Source organism: Cupressus sempervirens, chromosome 3 (assembly GCF_028749045.1).
Source record: "Cupressus sempervirens isolate cs-2001-9-10 chromosome 3, ASM2874904v1, whole genome shotgun sequence".
Lineage (NCBI taxonomy): Eukaryota > Viridiplantae > Streptophyta > Pinopsida > Cupressales > Cupressaceae > Cupressus > Cupressus sempervirens.
In genome coordinates this window covers 288,845,813-288,864,127 of record NC_143120.1, presented here as the reverse complement: position 1 = coordinate 288,864,127, position 18,315 = coordinate 288,845,813, and the positions used below count along the sequence as shown (strand labels likewise).

Below are 18,315 nucleotides of genomic sequence, written 5' to 3'. Positions count from 1 at the left end.
GATTAAGGTTGAATATTAAAACGACTAGAATTTAACATAAATAAGATTGTGGTTTGGGTTAGGATTTAGGGTTATCCATTTAGAATTAGGGTAGAGTAAATTTTAACATTAAATTATTGGGGCACAAAAAATAAGATTTAGGATTACGACTACTATTTCAAGACTTGTCATGTTTAAGATTAGGCATTAGAATTTAGAATTATGGTTTAGGTTTTGATTTAGGATTGAAATGGATGATAATTTAAGATCATATAGTTTAAAACTTATAATTCTAGTGTTTAAAAATTAGAATTAAAATTAGGGTTTACATTTTAGGATCATGTGCTAGCTTTGAGGATTACAATTTTTAATTATGGTTAGGATTAAGATTACTTTTCATTATGGGTACTATTGTGGTTACTTGGCTAGGGATCAAGTGTTAGGTTTAAGATTTGAAGTTACAATTAGAATCATGGTTTAACATTTAGGATTAAGTTTATTAATGATTAGGTTGAGGTTTCTCAAATTTAATTATATATTTTGGTTAAAATTTTAATCAGTGTTAGGGTTAGACTTAGAACTATGGTGAGAGTGAGATTTTACATCAAGGTTAATACTATGTTTATGGTTAGTGTCTAGTTTTATTAAAAAGATATGGTCATCAAATTATTGAAAATTTTGTTGTAAAATTTATCTAACTAAATAATGAAATGAAAAAATGGATATGGTGGTCTTGATAATTTGGAGTAGGGAATTTAAAATTAAATTTGATTTGGAAAGGAAACATTAGTTATTGAAAATCACAAATAGAATTTAAGAGCTCATCTACATTTAAATGTCATAATTAGGGCTAAGGTTGTGTTAAGGATAAATGGTTATATGTGATTGTTTAGGATTAGAGATTTAGTTAATGTTAGGATTAAGGAGTTGAACTTACGATTAGAGTTACATGAATATAGGGTTTGGAGTTAAAATTATGGTTTTAAGGTAAGGGAGAAAATTAAATACTTATTTTTATGTTTAGGGTTTGGATTAAATTATTGTATAGTTATGGTTAGGTTGAGGTTAGACTTAGGAATATAGTTAGTTTTACTTTTTTTGTTATATGGTTTACAAACTAATATATAATTAATTACTGTTTAGTTGAAATAAATCTAGAATATCAATGTAATTATTTGTTTAAACAATCTAATTTACATCTATCTAATCATTCAATAGTGTAATTTTTATTAAATACATCGAAACATCTAAAATAATAATTTTTAAATAAACATCTACAACAAAAAAATAAATGAACATATATGAAACTATTTAAATGAACACATAGAATAATCTAAAGATAAAACGATTAACAACGGAAATTTATAATTTTACAAATTAAAAGTGAAAAAATAATAAAAAATTGACAGAATTAAAAGCGTAAAATTGAAAACAATAAAATAAAATAATAGAAAAAAAAGTGAAATACATAGTACACTGAAAAAGAGCAACAGGGGGTTGCTACAAATCAGGAAATAGCCTCCCATTTCTATGCTAAAATCGGGCTCCCATTTTACACTATAGTAAAAATGACCAAAAACCCTCAAAAAAATGGGTTTTATAGTTTTTCAGAATCAGGTACCCGATTTTTAAAACATGCTTCGAGCACCCAATTTTTGAATATGCATCAGGTGCCCAAACCATAATGGCTACCCAATTTGTTAAAATCGGGTACCCATTTATGGAAAGGTCTCATTCTACAAAATTGACTTTCATGAAATTGTGACCCAAGTTTGTGCTATTACCCTTACATATTATACTATTAGTGAAAAAATTGTATATATTATTTAATGAAGATGTAACACCCCGCCAAGGGATACAAAAGAATTAACCTAAAGTTTCACTAAGTTTGCTAAACATTTTTTTTTTTTTAAAGTAAGAAATTATAACATACACATCAAACACATAGTAGCAGAAGCAATAACATGTAATCATCAAAAACCATACATTGCAAGTTACATTTCTTAAGGATCCCAAGATGTTGAGTCACGTTTAAATTTAATTAGTTCTAAGTCTAACAACTATCACAAACATATGAAAGAATAATTAGAAATCCCATGTCCATATTATACATTTGTTCTGAATGCCTCTTGACAAATTAATTTGGAATGCTCAATCATCCACTGTACAAGTCACAGGATATGAAAGGCTTAAAAGAATATACATAAGTAAAGATAAAGATACAAAATCTTCAAATTCATGATACAAAGTACAGTAAAAATATATGAAACTTATCACCATACATGATACACCCATACATCCATAATGATAAAACATCTATCATAAAATCTAACCATCCATCATAATAATCCAAGAACATAGTGAAGGTAAATGCCAATCACGAAAACTCCAGCCATGGTGACCACGAAATGGATCTCAATGGTAAGAGTAAAAAGCACTACCACCCGACCACGTGGAACCTAAATGGTCCTCTCCCACCGCGCTGAGGAGATAGTCTCAAGTCCCAAATCGGATAACAAAACCTATAATCATAAATAATCTCTAAGTCCAGGAAATCCTATAAGTATGCTAACTCAAGGGTTCCTAAAAAGATCGACATCTAGTAGGAAACCTAATATGCAAGCGGGAAAGTGTCATCGCAAAAGTCATGTAGAAGTTACCCGAGCAATCCCTTAGGAATCCTGGGTCCCTACTGATCCTGCGGCCACTAGTATCCTCTCGTACTGACGAGGCATACTACGGAGTGCAAGGTCATAACCAAGCGTTCTCTCTACCCCATCCTAGTCTGTACTAGCACTCAAGGCATGGGAGAGAACATACAATTATCTTGTTAGGTTCATTTTCTCTTATTTAGTGTAAATGTTTTCACTTATTAAAAATGACTTACAATGGGTCTCTCAAGGCAGCCTCTTAGGGCTCCGACCCCAATTGCAAGCCACTTCCCGACTCTACACATAGATAACCTACCCTAGGCTCATGAAATCATAAATCAAAGAATCATAATAAAACCACCTCAGTCCTATACAAGTGACTGAAAAGACATCATAAAAGATAAGCCACAAAATTACATCAGTTCTTCATGAGCAATAGATAAGCATCAAATAATAATCATATGATCACGACAGTTCTCTATCAGCAACTGAAGGCATCAAGGATAAATCACAAAATCCAATGGTTCTCCAATGAGCAACCAGAAAGTATCCCAATAGTAAATTACAATACTGATCGAAGACTCCAAAATAGTCAAGTCAAAACATGACATCATCAAGAACATAACAAACACTTCAGTCCTCTCAAGCGACCGAAAAACATTCCAAGTATAACTAATCGAGACTCAAAAATGGTTATCAAATATAACTGATCGAGACTCAAAAATGGTTAAGTTAGGTATCTCAAATACATACACCTCAGCTTCACAGAAGGAAACTGGAAAGCAATAACAAATAGTAAACACAATCATGTCATAGAGCACTTCATCACATTACCATGGTCGGGTTAAGAAAGATCGAGAACAAATCATCATGACATCACATTCACAACCCCGAGCCTCTGGTAACAACCTAAACTAGTCAATACTAGAACAACCCCAAAACACAGAGAACACATAGAAAACATCAAAGTCTCAGAGATTGGATTTGAAAGTATATTATTGAGTTAAGGTAAGGTTTATGTTTTAGTTTAACGTCGATTTTCAAGTAACTAGGTTTTCACAACTACCCCTTACGATTAACCCATTTCTATAATAACTTTCATTAAATCAATAATCCAAATCTATAATTTAATCAAATAATATTCATTATTAATTAATTTTAATTAAACTAATTTTAATTAAATTAATCAATAATTGCTTGTTCTACTTATTTTAATCTATTTATTAATTGTTAATTTATTAATATTTAACCAAAATTATTAATAAATTAATATTTACAAACTATGTTAAATACATTAATATTTATTTATTAAATATTAATAAAGATAAAACTATTATTAATTAAAATATATTATAATTTTATTAATTAAAAAATATTATAATTTTATTAATTAAAAATTATAAATAATAATAAAATTGTTTTGTAATAATAAAAATTTAAAAAAAATGAAATAAAATATTTTTTAAAAAAATGCATAGTCTAAAACCGTTGGCTTATCCAAGCCGACGGCCTGCCGCAGCAGGTACACTATACTTGCTATCGCAGTACCTGCGACGCAGGTACTGTTGGCTATGCCGACAGTGGGGGTGGGCACAGGGTAAATCCCTCCCCCCCACTAAAATATTAATTTTAGTTTTATATATTATTTTTTTAAAAAAAACAACGAATTTGTTTTTAAACAATTTTTTTTTAATTGAAATTTAATTTTGTTTAAATATATATATATATATATATAAATTTATAAATATACTAACTCAATTCCTCTTTAATATATAAATATATAAATATATTAAAGAATTGCCTCTTTTTTTTTTTATACTGGTATAGAAATATAGTCAACTATCCGAACTTCTAATTTAGAATTTTGGTATTAGATTCAACCCTTTCCCATTTAAATCTCATGTATACAGAAGTTTATTGACAAGCATCTGATAAATCCCAATATTGTAATGTTAAACATTCATCACAGAGAATTCAGATTTACAAACCCCAGACATGAAGAAGACAGGAAAGGATAATTGCATATTTAATGGATAATCAAAAAACACAAGACCCTACCTGATCCTGATGCTATTATGCAATCTCCAGGAATTGTAAGAGAATTCACTTCTCTCAATAACCTTCCTTTGGAAAACTTTCTTGGTATCAGCCTTCTGAAATTCGCTTCCAAAAGTTGTCTCCCAAAAATTCCTGTCCAAAATTCGTGTCCCCCAAGAATGAACCCCCAACGTTGTGATAAGCAATTTTCTCCTCAAACCGGGGCACTAATTGTGCGTTCACCCGAGAAGACTCTTTGCACAACTGAGTTAACTCCAAACTAACCTTTCTTATCTTTTCTTTTATTTTGCATTCATCTTTTATGCACATTAAGTTGATTTATTAAATAAATTTATTGAATATTCTACTTGACTTCTATTTTAAATTAATTTATTACTTTAATCTCATGTGCACTTTATGAAATTAAAATAACATTATTAATTTCTATAATTTAATCTTTTAATTTATTACTCAAATTTAAACTCATGCTTAGATCATGCGATCTAAAATCCTTAATAATTTAATGTCTTTCAACTTTTTAAATTAATTTTAGAAACTTAATTGATAACATATTTAATTAATTTAATTAACAATAATATTTAGCATTTATTTTAAAAATGAACTCCAATTATATTATTATTAAATTAAATAAATATTATCCTGTTCTAAATTTATCTTTGAACTTTAATCTCCAAATTTAATTCATTTATTTAATTAATTTCTCAATTAATTAAATATTAAAGATATCATATTAATTCTCTATTAAATTAAATCATTAATTAATCTTTTTAATTAGACTTAATTAATAGAAAACACATCAAGGACTCATATAACAACATACAAAAACCTTACATAGAAAAACACATACTAAAACAAAACAAAAAGGGTTATAATCTCGAAATTACATCATTTGATGCATTCAGAGGGTACTTAACTCAGATACTTGTCCTAATTATCAATTAGGACAATTGGCTAAAGGGTTTAGGAATTGGACTTAAGAGTTTATCTCCCCTCTCTTACCATTGAGACAATGCGATAGGGTACGCTCATCCTGGCAATTCAGGGAAGTCGATACTCGGTACCTGCAACCTGCATAAAATCCACGCATGTACAACACAATATTCTAAGCTAAACAGACAATGGCAAGAAGTGGTGCATCATGCAGATCCCAACTAGCAGATGACTACGACTCCCTTCCTTAACCACATCAGAAACACCATACATAAATAAAACAAACACGCACACCATACACATGCAGTATGGGGTAAGTATCCATAAGAAGCACATGGAATAATAAACCATCTAACTAATCATCATCGATAACTGAAAGAATTGAATAATCATCATACATGCATGAAATATAGAGTACCAAGTAATCTCATCATATAATAAACTGAGTGTAAAATAACATCTGATATTCTCTAAAATAATAATACTAATCATCAAACATAAATTGGCCTAAAAGAGTTTGGCAATGATATCAGGAATGTAACTAGAAAATGTAGACTAGGGGCAGGCACTACATCCACCCCCCCTAGACTTAGGCTTACTTCTGGAAGCCTATAAACAAATATGGATATAAATCCCGTAATCTAGATGCATCCTCCCATGTAGCTGAAGAGTCATCAGTAGGGTCCCATTGGACCCTTACCTGCTCTATGGTTCGACCCCTAAGGGTCAACTCCCGCTGCTCCAGAATACGAACTGGCTCCAAAGCCAGCTGCCCGTCCTCTACCTGCAATGCATTCCAATCAAGAATGTGTACAACATCAGGGATATACTGTCTAAGTACTAAAACATGGAAAACATTGTGAATGCGAGCAAGGCTGGGTGGTAAAGCAAGACAATAGGCAACTGGACCAATCCTCTCAAGAATATCGAATGGTCTCGCAAAGCGAGGTGCTAGCTTCGAACCCTTTCCATAACGGATCAGACTCTTCCGTGGATGCACTCTCAAGAAAACCTTCTCTCCCACAACAAACTGCTTATCTATCCTATGTGCATCAACATACTTTCCTCGCCTATCCTGTGCCATTGTCAAGTGCTCTCGGATAGGCACAACTTGTTGCTCCATGTCACGAAGCATCTCTGGACCCAACAGGATGCGATCCTCAAGGCTATCACAACTCAAAGGTATACGACAAGGGCATCCATATAAGGCTTGGAAAGGTGCCATGCCAATAGAACTGTGATACCCATTGTTGTAAGCAAACTCCACTAGGTAGAGATAGTCCTCCCAATGAGTCTACCTATCCATCACGTACATCCTCAACATATCTTCGAGCACCTGATTCACTCTCTTTGTCTACCCATTTGTCTCTAGGTGATATGCTGAACTGAAATTCAACTGCGCTCCAAGATCATGCTGCAGTGATGTCCAAAATGCAGAAGTGAAAACATGATCCCTATCCGAAATGATCTTTTGGGGAATACCATGTAGTCTCACAATGTCACGCATGAAGACATTAGCTACAGAAGCTGCAGTGTAGGAAGACCTGATTGGTGCAAAATGTGCCACCTTAGTCAACCGATCAACGGTGACCATGATAGCATCATGACGACGAGGAGTCATAGGTAATCCTACTGTGAAATCCATAGAGATGATGTCCCACTTCCAAGAAGGAATGAGATTCGGTTGCAAAAGTCTTGCCGGATGCTGGTGTTCTGCCTTGACTCTCTAACACTCAAGACATCTAGCCACAAAATCAGCAATGTCGCGCTTCATCCTAGACCAATAGAATAAATGTCACAAATCTGCATGCATCTTCTTGACACCTGGATGTGCTGAGTAAGGTGCATGATGGGCCTCTAATAGGATCAATATGCGAAGCTCATCCAATAGCGACACATAGATCCTTCCTGAATGTCTCAAAAGGCCATCTGACTCTAGGACATAGCCTGAAAACTTACCCTCCAAAGGTCTCCCTGAATTGATCTCACTGCACACCTCCAGATACCATGAATCAGTGGGGAGTGCCTGAAGTATCTGACACCTCAAATCAACACTAAGAGTCATAGATGATATCACATGTTTCCTGCGACTCAAAGCATCAGCTACTACATTCTCCTTCCCTTGGATATACTTACCTCAAAGTCATACTTGCACAAAAACTCCGTCCAACATCTCTGCCTAGCATTCAGATTAGGCTACGTGAATATGTACTGAAGGCTACGATAATCGCTATGTAGTTCAAATCTGTGCCCCAACAAGAAATGTATCCATCTCACTAAGGCATGAACTACTGCTGCTAACTCAAGGTCATGTGTAGGATAATTCAACTCATGATCCTTGAGTTTGCGTGATTCATATGCAATCACTCGATCATTCTGCATTAGAACTGCTCCAATACCCTCAAGGGAAGCATCTGTACACACCATGAAATCACCTTCTGGATCAGGTACTGCTAAGATCGATGCACTGGTCAGAAGCTCCTTGAGTTTCTGAAATGCTTCTACACATTTTTCTGTCCAAAGAAACTTCTTTCCTTTCCTCTGAAGGGAGCTAATAGGGTGTGCTATTCTGGAGAAGTTTTGAACAAATCTGCAATAATACCCAACTTGACCCATGAAACTACGAATCTTCGACACAGTAGTGGGTGCAGGCCAATCTACTATTGCCTGGATCTTCACAGGGTCTAGAAAGATACCTTCTGTAGACACCTAAAAATCCTTTAGAAAATAAAGTATTTTTATTTTTTGAAAAAATCCTTGATGACATCATCATTAATTAATTAATTAATTTTTATGTCATTAAATCCCTTTATCTTAATTAAAAATATTTAATTAAAGAATCCCTCCCAAAAATGTTTAAATCTTATTTAAACATTATTTCCTTATTTATTAATTATTTAATTAATAAATTGACCAAAAATCCTAAAATAAATAAAAAATTTATTTTTTGCCCAAAACTTGGCCAATCTTCTTGAGACCAATAACCTCTTCCAAAATCTTCTAATCCTTCTTTAATTTCGATTAAAGGCTAATACCATCATTTCCTACCCCTAATCCCAACTCAAAATATTTAATCAAGATTAAATATTAATCCTCATGTTTATTAAAAATATTTTAATAAATATCTCCTCAACCCAAACCCTTGAAATAAATAAAACTTTATTTATTTCATAAAATCTTATCCTAGGAAGTTCTAGACTCTTCTAGAAAGTCTTCATCCTCATCCAAAGCCTAGACTCTTCTAGAAGATGTCTTTAACCCTAATCCTAATCCCCTCCTAACCTTGTCACATTCCCTAACCATGAGTTAAGACTTGCTAACTCAAGCCAAAGTTAACAAATATCTCCTCCTTCACCCACCCTCATTAATTGCAATCCACTTGCCATCCACTTGCCTAGTCCTAAGCCATCTCTAACCCTTCCTCTAATCATTTTTACAACCCTAAGCAAGTTTAAAACCCCCCTAAACCCTCAAATTCGAATTTCATGGTATCTCTCACAAATATCCTCAACCAAAAAACTTTATAAAGCCCACAAAGTCATAAATGTTCTTACAAAGCACTTATGAAGATTTTATCTCTTGAGCCTCCTTTGTTGACTCATCCTTGCCCTTTCCTCCATCCTCTCACCCTGTGACATGTGTCACTCCCTGATTGGTTGTAAGGAAGCACAATCCATGTGCTCTCCTCTCATGCAATCTAAGCCCTCCATGAGTTTTTCTCCCCATCCTTGCATCTTAGCCCTCAATTCCTCAAGCCCTTAGCCTATAAATTGGATCCCCTCCCAAGCCATTTTAACACAATCCATGAAGTAAAGTCATAATGCCATTTTGAGAAGCCATTTTACATCAAAACCATACACTCAAACCCAAATTCCAACTCCATTTGAAGCCCTTTTTGAAGCATAAAGCTTGAGCATACATCCTATCTATTTAGACAAAGCTACTCAACAAGAGAGCTTCTCATTGAGAGAGCCCATTAATGGCTCATATTCTCAATTGAGAGCTCATCTTAGTCTATCTTGAAGTTTATGAATTTTGTTTAGTTTGTAGAAGCTTTATTTAAATTTGGTTTCTATTAACATACTAACATTGCTCATATATATTTTGGCACGCCTGGTGGGACCCCGCATGGGTCATCTTCATTAGCTTTTTTAGTCAAGTTTTGTATGTCATTTGCTGATTTTGGCTAATTTTGCTTGTTTTTGTGATTGGTAGGATTGTATAAATTAGTTTTGTAGGTCCACATGAGCATGAAGAAGACAAAGGAACTCATAGTCTATCTCATATTATTTGCATATTTTTCAAGCTTATAAGTGGACAAAGCACTTGGAATTCTTCTTCCTCTTCTTGTCTATATTCTTCTTATTCCATCTACTTCTTCTTCTTCTTCTTGAAGGAGATCTTGGCCATTTTTTTTTAAGGAAGAAAAATCATACACACTTCTTTTTAGTGCTTAAAATGAACCCCCAAATCATACCTAAATCCATTAAAAAATTAAAAATTTGCAAAAAAGAAAAAATCTTTTAACAAGTGAAACTAAACCAATCTAATCATTTGCATCCTTGCAACATCAAGGTTTTAGATGCATTCATGCAAAGTTAGGAACACTTCATTTTTGGGAATTTAAAAAGAACTTCAAGTTTCCATTTCAAAAGGTTCAAAATCAACACTAAGTGCACACTAAAATCTAAATCAAACTCAAAGCATCAATCAAGGATAAAATGAACCTCATTTCCAAATATTTTAAAGTTCTTTTAAAAATCTCATGAAAACTAAGAGTCCTAAATGGTTGCCAAAAATTGTCCTAAAAGTTTTGTTATTTGTTTCAAACAAATGTCTTGTTGCAAAATCTTGAATGTTTCTTAGGTTTTTCATGCATCAAAACAATCTAGGAATATCATTTTTGGGCTTAAAACATGCAAACTAGAACACCAAATCTTGAATGAAAAGAAAATTCCAAAGAGTCATTTTCATTTTTGAGTCCAAAAAAAATCTTGAATGATCTAAGGTTAAAACAAAGCAGTTCAAAGTTCTTAAAACAATACACAAAATCTCAATCTTGAATGCTCAAAGGAAAAAAACTTGAATGTTTAATCAGTTGTCTTTGAATGCATGTTGCTAAACACACTCTTGAATGCCATGGATTAAAATCAAATTTTCCTTGAATCCATGATTAAAATAAAAAATCCAATCTTGAATTCCAAGGATCAATTAACCATTGCAATATCAAACACTTCATTTGGAGCTTTTAAAATTGAACAAAACAAATCTCTTTTCCACATGCAATTTAGGCAAAGTTTGATTTTTGGACATTTAAGAAACTTCGTTAAGTTAAACACAAATTTGCAAAAATCAATTTGAGTAGTTCCTTGGACTCACCTCTTTTCTAATCACCCATCAAATATTAACCATTGGTTGCAATCTCAGCGCCATTCATAGGGATGGGTCTACTTGAAAAAGGTGTTAAATGTTCCACAATCTAACTCACTCACTTGGTCTTTGAACGTTTGCTTTAACTTTATCAAAATTTTTAAATGACCAAAAATCTAGATTAAATCGATCACACTTCATTTGGGTACTAAAATTGAACAACTATTGACGTGGAGGGCCTCCGGGCGCGCGCTTGACAAATCGAGTCTCACACATCTTTGCTTTGGGCTTAAAACAAAATCACACCAACTCTTGAATGCTTTAAAGGAAATTAATCAATACTTGACGTGGAGGGCCTCCGGGTGTGCGAGTTTGCTTTTTTTGACCCTAACTCTTCTTCTTGTTTTCATTCTTTGATCGATTTACTTTTGTTGGCGCTTCAAGTTGGAATTGAAAATTGTCTCTTAAACATGAGTGCTTGCAAAGTCTAGATTAGCACACATAAGAGTCAGTTGGTAAAAGAACAAGCATGTTTTTTTTAGCCCAAGGTCATCCAAGTCTTCTCTCCCCTTGTCATCTTTCGAGGCCATCTTGGGTGCATAAGATTAGGATCCAAAACCTTGTTTCTTTTTAGGAGGCCTGCTTGGGGATTTCATCACACCTTGGACGACCTCAACTCCCGAGTTCTGGCGGAGTATAAGAACCAAGAGGTGAATCGAAAGACACCTCTCTTGGGATCAAGATTTTGTCACTCAGGCTAAGCCTCAAGGAACTTTATACCCTTGAGAAGTGAAAGAGGAGAAGTGGGTTACTACTCCTCTTGGCTGTGTGACATATTTTTGGTTTCATCTACGGATTTGGGCCTCACGTACCTTGGGTATATCGAGGACTCCCTAACTAAACCAGCTGTCAGCCTTGTAGACAACCATCTAGGATGTTAATGTGCTTGAAGTGACTGATCAAAACATTTGTAGAACACACACATTCCTTGGCGCAAGTATCACATTCTGGGAATCAAAACTTCTATCTAGTTGTTTCTATCTATTGCTTGGTCTTTTACTTATTGAATGAATGTTTGCCAAACTTGGTCAATCCTAGCTTAGGGTACACTTAGCGTAGTCACTTCCTATTCCAGAAGTTGAACAAGTTGAAGCAAAATAATCAAGGTCTCTCAAAGCCAAGTAGATTCAAGAATTCATGTCAGAGCAACCCAAACCCAAACAAAAGTTTCACAAAGTTAAACTCAAGCCATCTTAGACATACCAAGAACTTTCAGCCAAGAGAAAAGAAATAACACCAAGCCTGCAAATTGCCAAACTCCACAAAGTAGAGGACAAAGTTGCTGACGAAGCACTTCAAGAGGCTTGGTTAGAGTGCACCATCAAATTTAGCCAACATCCAAGAGTTAATCCTGCTTATGCCTTACCAACTAGGCATGATTTCTATGATTAGACACCCTTGTTTCTCCACATCTTCTTGGATAAGCTTCACTTTAGAGTCATCTTTGTAGAAAAGCCAGCCATCTTAGGTTATCCCCTTAAGAATTATTAGCTCATCCATCTCATTTAGAATCAAACCATCTAGCCAACAATCCAAAAACTACACATCTAAGCTTTCAAAATTGTTGTCACCTTGCTAAAAGTTTGCCATTCCTAAAAACTTTCAAAACCACCAATCTCACCAAGGTTATCCCTTTTGACAAAGCTTTGTCTAGGGTAATCTAGCTTTGCCACTTGTTATCCCTCATCACCTTGAGCTAAAGGTTGAGATCCAGAAGTGGTCAATCTCGTGTTCTTCCTAAAGGATCATCAGTCTATCCTTAAGTTGACACAATCACCACCAAGCTTGCACATAGGAAAGAAAACCTTTTGTGCTTTGGCAACATATCTTTGAAGTTAGAATCCCAAACCCAATCCTCCTTAGGTTTTTTCATATAGCTTTGCCTCAACCTAGGAAATCATTTGCATAGAAAAGCCTTCCCCCTTTTGCATCCACCAGCATTTGTTGCATCTCATCCCTAGGAGCATTTTTCATGCCACCCATCACTCGCTTAGCCAAGAAGAAAGAAACAATGGACCCCTATATTTTGGATCGAACAGCCTCACCCCCCTTGAGCACTCAGCCATCCTTCAGCCCAGAGAAATCTATGCCATCACCTACTGACATTGAAGCTTTCATGAACCAACCAGGAAATGCAGTATTGGTAAATGCCATTATAGACAAGAACAAAGAGACAATCATGGCTAATTTTCAAAGGGACAATGTAGGAACCTTTGACTTTGGAAGACCCCCTCCATTATCAGATCCATCTCACCCGTTGTTTGGGCAGCTGCCACCACCCATAGGCTCTTATGATCCAAATTATCCTCAATATATGTCAAAAGAAGAGCCTCCAACCAATCCATATGATCCAACAGACCCAAACATACCATCATCCACCCAAATTGAAATCTCCATGCCGCAAGCCAACCCAGCCACCACCACTCCATCCTTGGTTCATACCTCTCCGCTCCAAACCCCCTTTACCCAAAACACCTCACTGTTCACGCCCTTCACTATTGCTGCTGCTGCTCCCCAACCCAGCCTTCCAAATCCACCCATCTCACAAATCAGTGCTAGCATCTTTGGCCAGCCTCACCAATATACAACAGGGATGCCACCCATGGGGCCAAGTAATCAACCTTTCATCACCCCCAGCTTGTTCACCATAGCCCAAAGCACAATCCCATCATTTCCATTAGGTCTTGGAAGCTTAGTGCCATCAGCCACAAATTCACAAGCTACTACCCTCACTCCACAAAGCTATCAAACCCCACAAGCTACTACCAATGTTCTGCCTGGCTCTCAAGTGACCCAAGCTCCCACCACCACTCTACCAAGCTTCCAAATCCAGCTGCCAAGCTATCAAACCCCATCAATTCCATTTCCTATCTTTCAAATCCCACCACCTCCACCACCAACTAATCCATTACCTACTATTACCAACTAATTTTCAATGCCACTTCTAGGAGGTAACCCACCAATCCAGCCAACCACCAATTATTTGCAGGTACCATCCCAAATGGGGGCGCAACCCATATACCTTGGTCAAACTCCACAAGCCCCCCGATCCTTTCCCCAAGGTTCACAACCATCTTATACCTTACCTCCACAAAGCAATTCATTTATCCCACAGCTAGCTTATGTTCCTCAATCCCAACATCAAATCCCATATCAACAGCAAGCCTCGCAGCACATGCATCAATATGCGCCACATCCCCCTCAACAACCCATCATCCACCATGCAGCTACCCAAACAATGTACAATCCCTATCAGCAAATCCCTCATAGCCATCCATATTCAGTGGCCCCATCTAGCGCATACCTACCTCAAGGCACTCCTACATTGGGGGCACCCCAGCCATCACCTATCAATTTAGAATGGGAGCAAATGAAGACAGCTCTGAAAGCCATCCAAGAAGGGAATGATCCGAAGACATTCAAGTTTGAGAATGTGTGTCCTTACCCATTTGACAGAGCCATTACCATGACACCATTTCCCAAACACTTTGAGTACCCAAATTTGAAAAATTTAGAGAAAAAGGAGACCATGTCACACATATCAAAGAATTTTACATGCACTGCCAGGACGTGGCATACAATGATGTCTTCCTCTTGCGCCTTTTTCCCAAAAGCTTGGCTGGACCAGCTCTTGAATGGTTTTACAGAATCCCCTATGGCACAATTAAAAACTTTAGTAAATTATCTGAGGCAGTCATAGCCCAATATGCCCATCTTGTTGAAACAGAGCTATCAATAGTTGACCTTGTCCACACTAAGCAAAAAGGTGGAGAAAGCCTTGCTGAATACCTGCAAAGATGGAAAACCCTTACCACCCGCATATCCTGCACCTTGCCAGAGCACCATGTGGTGAAATTTTTTATTGATAATGCCCATCCCAGCTTGGCTCACCACATGACCATGAACTGTGTATAGACCTATAAAGATATCAAAGAGAAAGGAATGATCCTTGAGCAAGGACTCATTAAAGATGGTGTGGTCAAGATCTACAAAGAGGCCAACCAAAATCAATCACATTCCAATGACAAGTCCAGATATTGGAACAAAAACAAGCACGTTGCAACAGATGGTGTCACTATCAACCAAACAATCAACAAACTATCAACTACCAACAACAGAATAACCAAAGCTGTCAAAACCACAATCCAAGACCCAACTTCCAAGGGTCTAGCAATCAGGCTAATGCCATCAATGTAGCTGTAGGACAAAAGCCCAGATTCCAACCTACACCTATAAACTATACACCCCTTGGTGAGCCATTGGATGTCATTTTTGAGAAATTAGTCAAGGAAAACCTCATCAAATTTCCTCCTACCCAGCAAATTGACCCAAGCTAATCCAAAGCTGCATGGTACAAAGACAATGAGTACTGCAAATTTCATAGGGTAAAAGGTCACACTACCCTCAAATGCATGAAACTGAAAGACTATGTGCAGGACCTCATTGATCAGAAGGAAATCACTGTTGGTGCCCAAACCTCTCCCAATGCAGGCTTACAGATCTATCAAAATGCTTTTCCTCCTCACAACAATCAAAATCCTGGAAAAGCACCTATCCAAACCAACAACAACAACACCAACAACCATCAGCCAAACCAACAGCATGGGAAGAACAATGACCACACTTCATCCTATATAGACTATGGTAGCCTTATAGGTTGTATATCCAAGAAAGAGCCTTCTATCAATGTTATCAATATCCAAGGACCAAACAATGAGTGTGCAGTCACCACTCAAAGAGCCCGATTTAACATCGCAGGCCCACCTGTTTCACCAACACCATCAGCTCCATCAAAAAGCTAGTACAATATCTTGGAACACCTTGGGAACATGCCAGCCCAAATCTCCATTTTAGACCTTCTTCGCACTAGTCCTGTGTACAAGAACATCCTTGACAGTGCTCTCATAGAATCTTGTGTCCCTTCTGATATCAATGCTACTAATTTTTGTAATCTTGTTGGACACCTTTCATCCTCATGTGCCCTATCGTTCAAACCCACCGACATACCCATGGTTGAGCCAAATCACACCCTTCCGCTTCGCATAGCCATCATGGTATCCAATTTTTCCGTGAAAAGAGTAATGATAGATAATGGATCAGCCTTGAATATTTGCACCCTAAAATTCATAAAACAAGCTGGGTATACTGAGGAAGATATCATCAGTGAGGTTATCACCATCAATGCTTATGACAACTTGGAAAGAACCACAGAAGGAACTATTTTGCTACCAATCAAGGTTGGGCCAGTCATCCAAGAAACACTTTTCCATGTTATTGATCTAAACCTACCATTCAACATCCTCCTCGGTTGCCCATGGATTCATGCCATGAAAGCCGTTCCATCCACTTACCATCAGTGCATCAAATTTTTGCATCAAGGCACTGAGGTAACCATCCATGCCGATCCAGAACCCTTTGCATACTGCAATGCGGTTGAAGCTTCATATACAAAACATTGCCCTGGAATTGATATCAGCACATCCATCGCCAACTCATCCCACACTTGTAATGACCTAGAAACCATCCTTGCCTCTACCTTGTCTACCGTAAAGATCAATAACAAGGGCTGTGGAGAGTATAGTCTGTCGGATGCATTTGTTGTCGGGGCACTCCCACTTGATCCACATGCCCATGGATGACTAACATATCACAAAGCTAAGGAGATTCCACCTCCTCGATACAAACAGTTTGGCCCAACAACCTTTGTATCCTCGAAAATACCTCTTCATGAGGAGCTCACTCCATATATCAACAATTGGTTACATAAGGATGCACCTCAAAGGAATCAGGCACACCTTGATCACTTCAGCTAGAAGTATCCCCAAGAACATAAGCTCATCACTGACAAATGGAACTATCAAGGTGGTGGTCTAGGACTAGAAGAAAGAGGCATGCAGTGCCCCATCGACGCACAAAAGTGGGAATCGAAGTCAGGTCTTGGCTTTGGCATACCCACAACTGAGGATACCTATACGAACGGTCACACTTTTTTGAACATTCACCGTGACCTTGTCAAAATTGAAGACATTTTTGAGGAAGTTAAAAAGAGAGCCTACGACGATATCCTAGACCAAATCTCCCTCAGAGACTCTGTTCTCCAAGAACTATCCATCCACCTCATTGACCTACCACTCGCCCATCCACAACTCATAGATTGGGACCAACCAAGCATCATACACATTAATGAGTTCAAATCAGAGGAAGAACTTCTTAGATTCATGGGAGCTAAAATACCTCACAAGAAAACAAAGCTAGATTCTGCCTATATCTACAAGCTAGATCCCAAGGGGTATTTTGGAGAAAATCCCCAACCTAGTTCCAATACACCCAAAACTGGAACTAGGGTGAATCTAAGACTAGCTAAGGTAGCGAAGAGAACCCCTCATCAAGAACATCTAGAGCCACAAGCAGAACATGAGGATTTAGCATTACCTCTTCAAGATAATCGACCAGAGATATCTTCTATTCTAATTGAGGATACTAGGGAAGTCAAAATTGATTCTTCAGAGATCCCTAGGCATGTTCACATTGTTGCATCCCTATCACAAGACCAAGCTGATCTCCTCTTTGAGGACTTAAGAGAGAATATTGGCCGATTTGCATGGTCATATCAAGACATGCCAGGGCTTGATCCAAAGCTTGTAGTTCATCATCTTGTAGTCAATCCACAGATCAATCCCGTCAGGCAAAAGCTTAGAAAAATGCACCCCAAGGTGGCATTACTGGTCAAAGCTGAGTTAGAAAGAATTTTAGCTGCTAAGGTTATTTGACCTATCGACTATTCAGAGTGGATCGCCAACATGGTCCCCGTCACTAAGCCTTCTGGTGACATCAGAATCTGTACTAATTTCAGAGATCTTAACAAAGCTTGTCCAAAATATGATTTTCCCTTGCCCAACATAGATATGATTGTAGATCTTACAGCTGGACATGAAATTTTGTCCCTCATGGATGGATTTTTTGGGTATAATCAAATCAAGATTGCAGAAGAGGATCAGCATAAGACAACATTCACTACCCCTTGGGGAATCTTTTGCTACAACATGATGCCTTTTGGCCTAAAGAATGCTGGGGCTACCTATCAAAGAGCTATGGAAGCCATCTTTCATGATCTCATCCATAGCATTTTGGAGGATTATGTGGATGATATCTTGGTCAAATCTCATACCTTCATGGATCATATTTCTAACCTGGAGAAAGTCTTTGATAGGTTAGCCAAATATCATCTCATGCTGAATCCCAAGAAATGTGTCTTTGGGGTCACATC

At 36.8% G+C, this 18,315-nt stretch overlaps 1 pseudogene; it reads left to right on the top strand.

Moving 5' to 3' along the window:
* The first annotated feature begins 4,100 nt into the window (after window positions 1–4,100).
* The window catches only part of LOC149566090 (SUMO-activating enzyme subunit 1B-1-like), a 35,954-nt pseudogene continuing 21,739 nt past the window's right edge, over window positions 4,101–18,315 (top strand).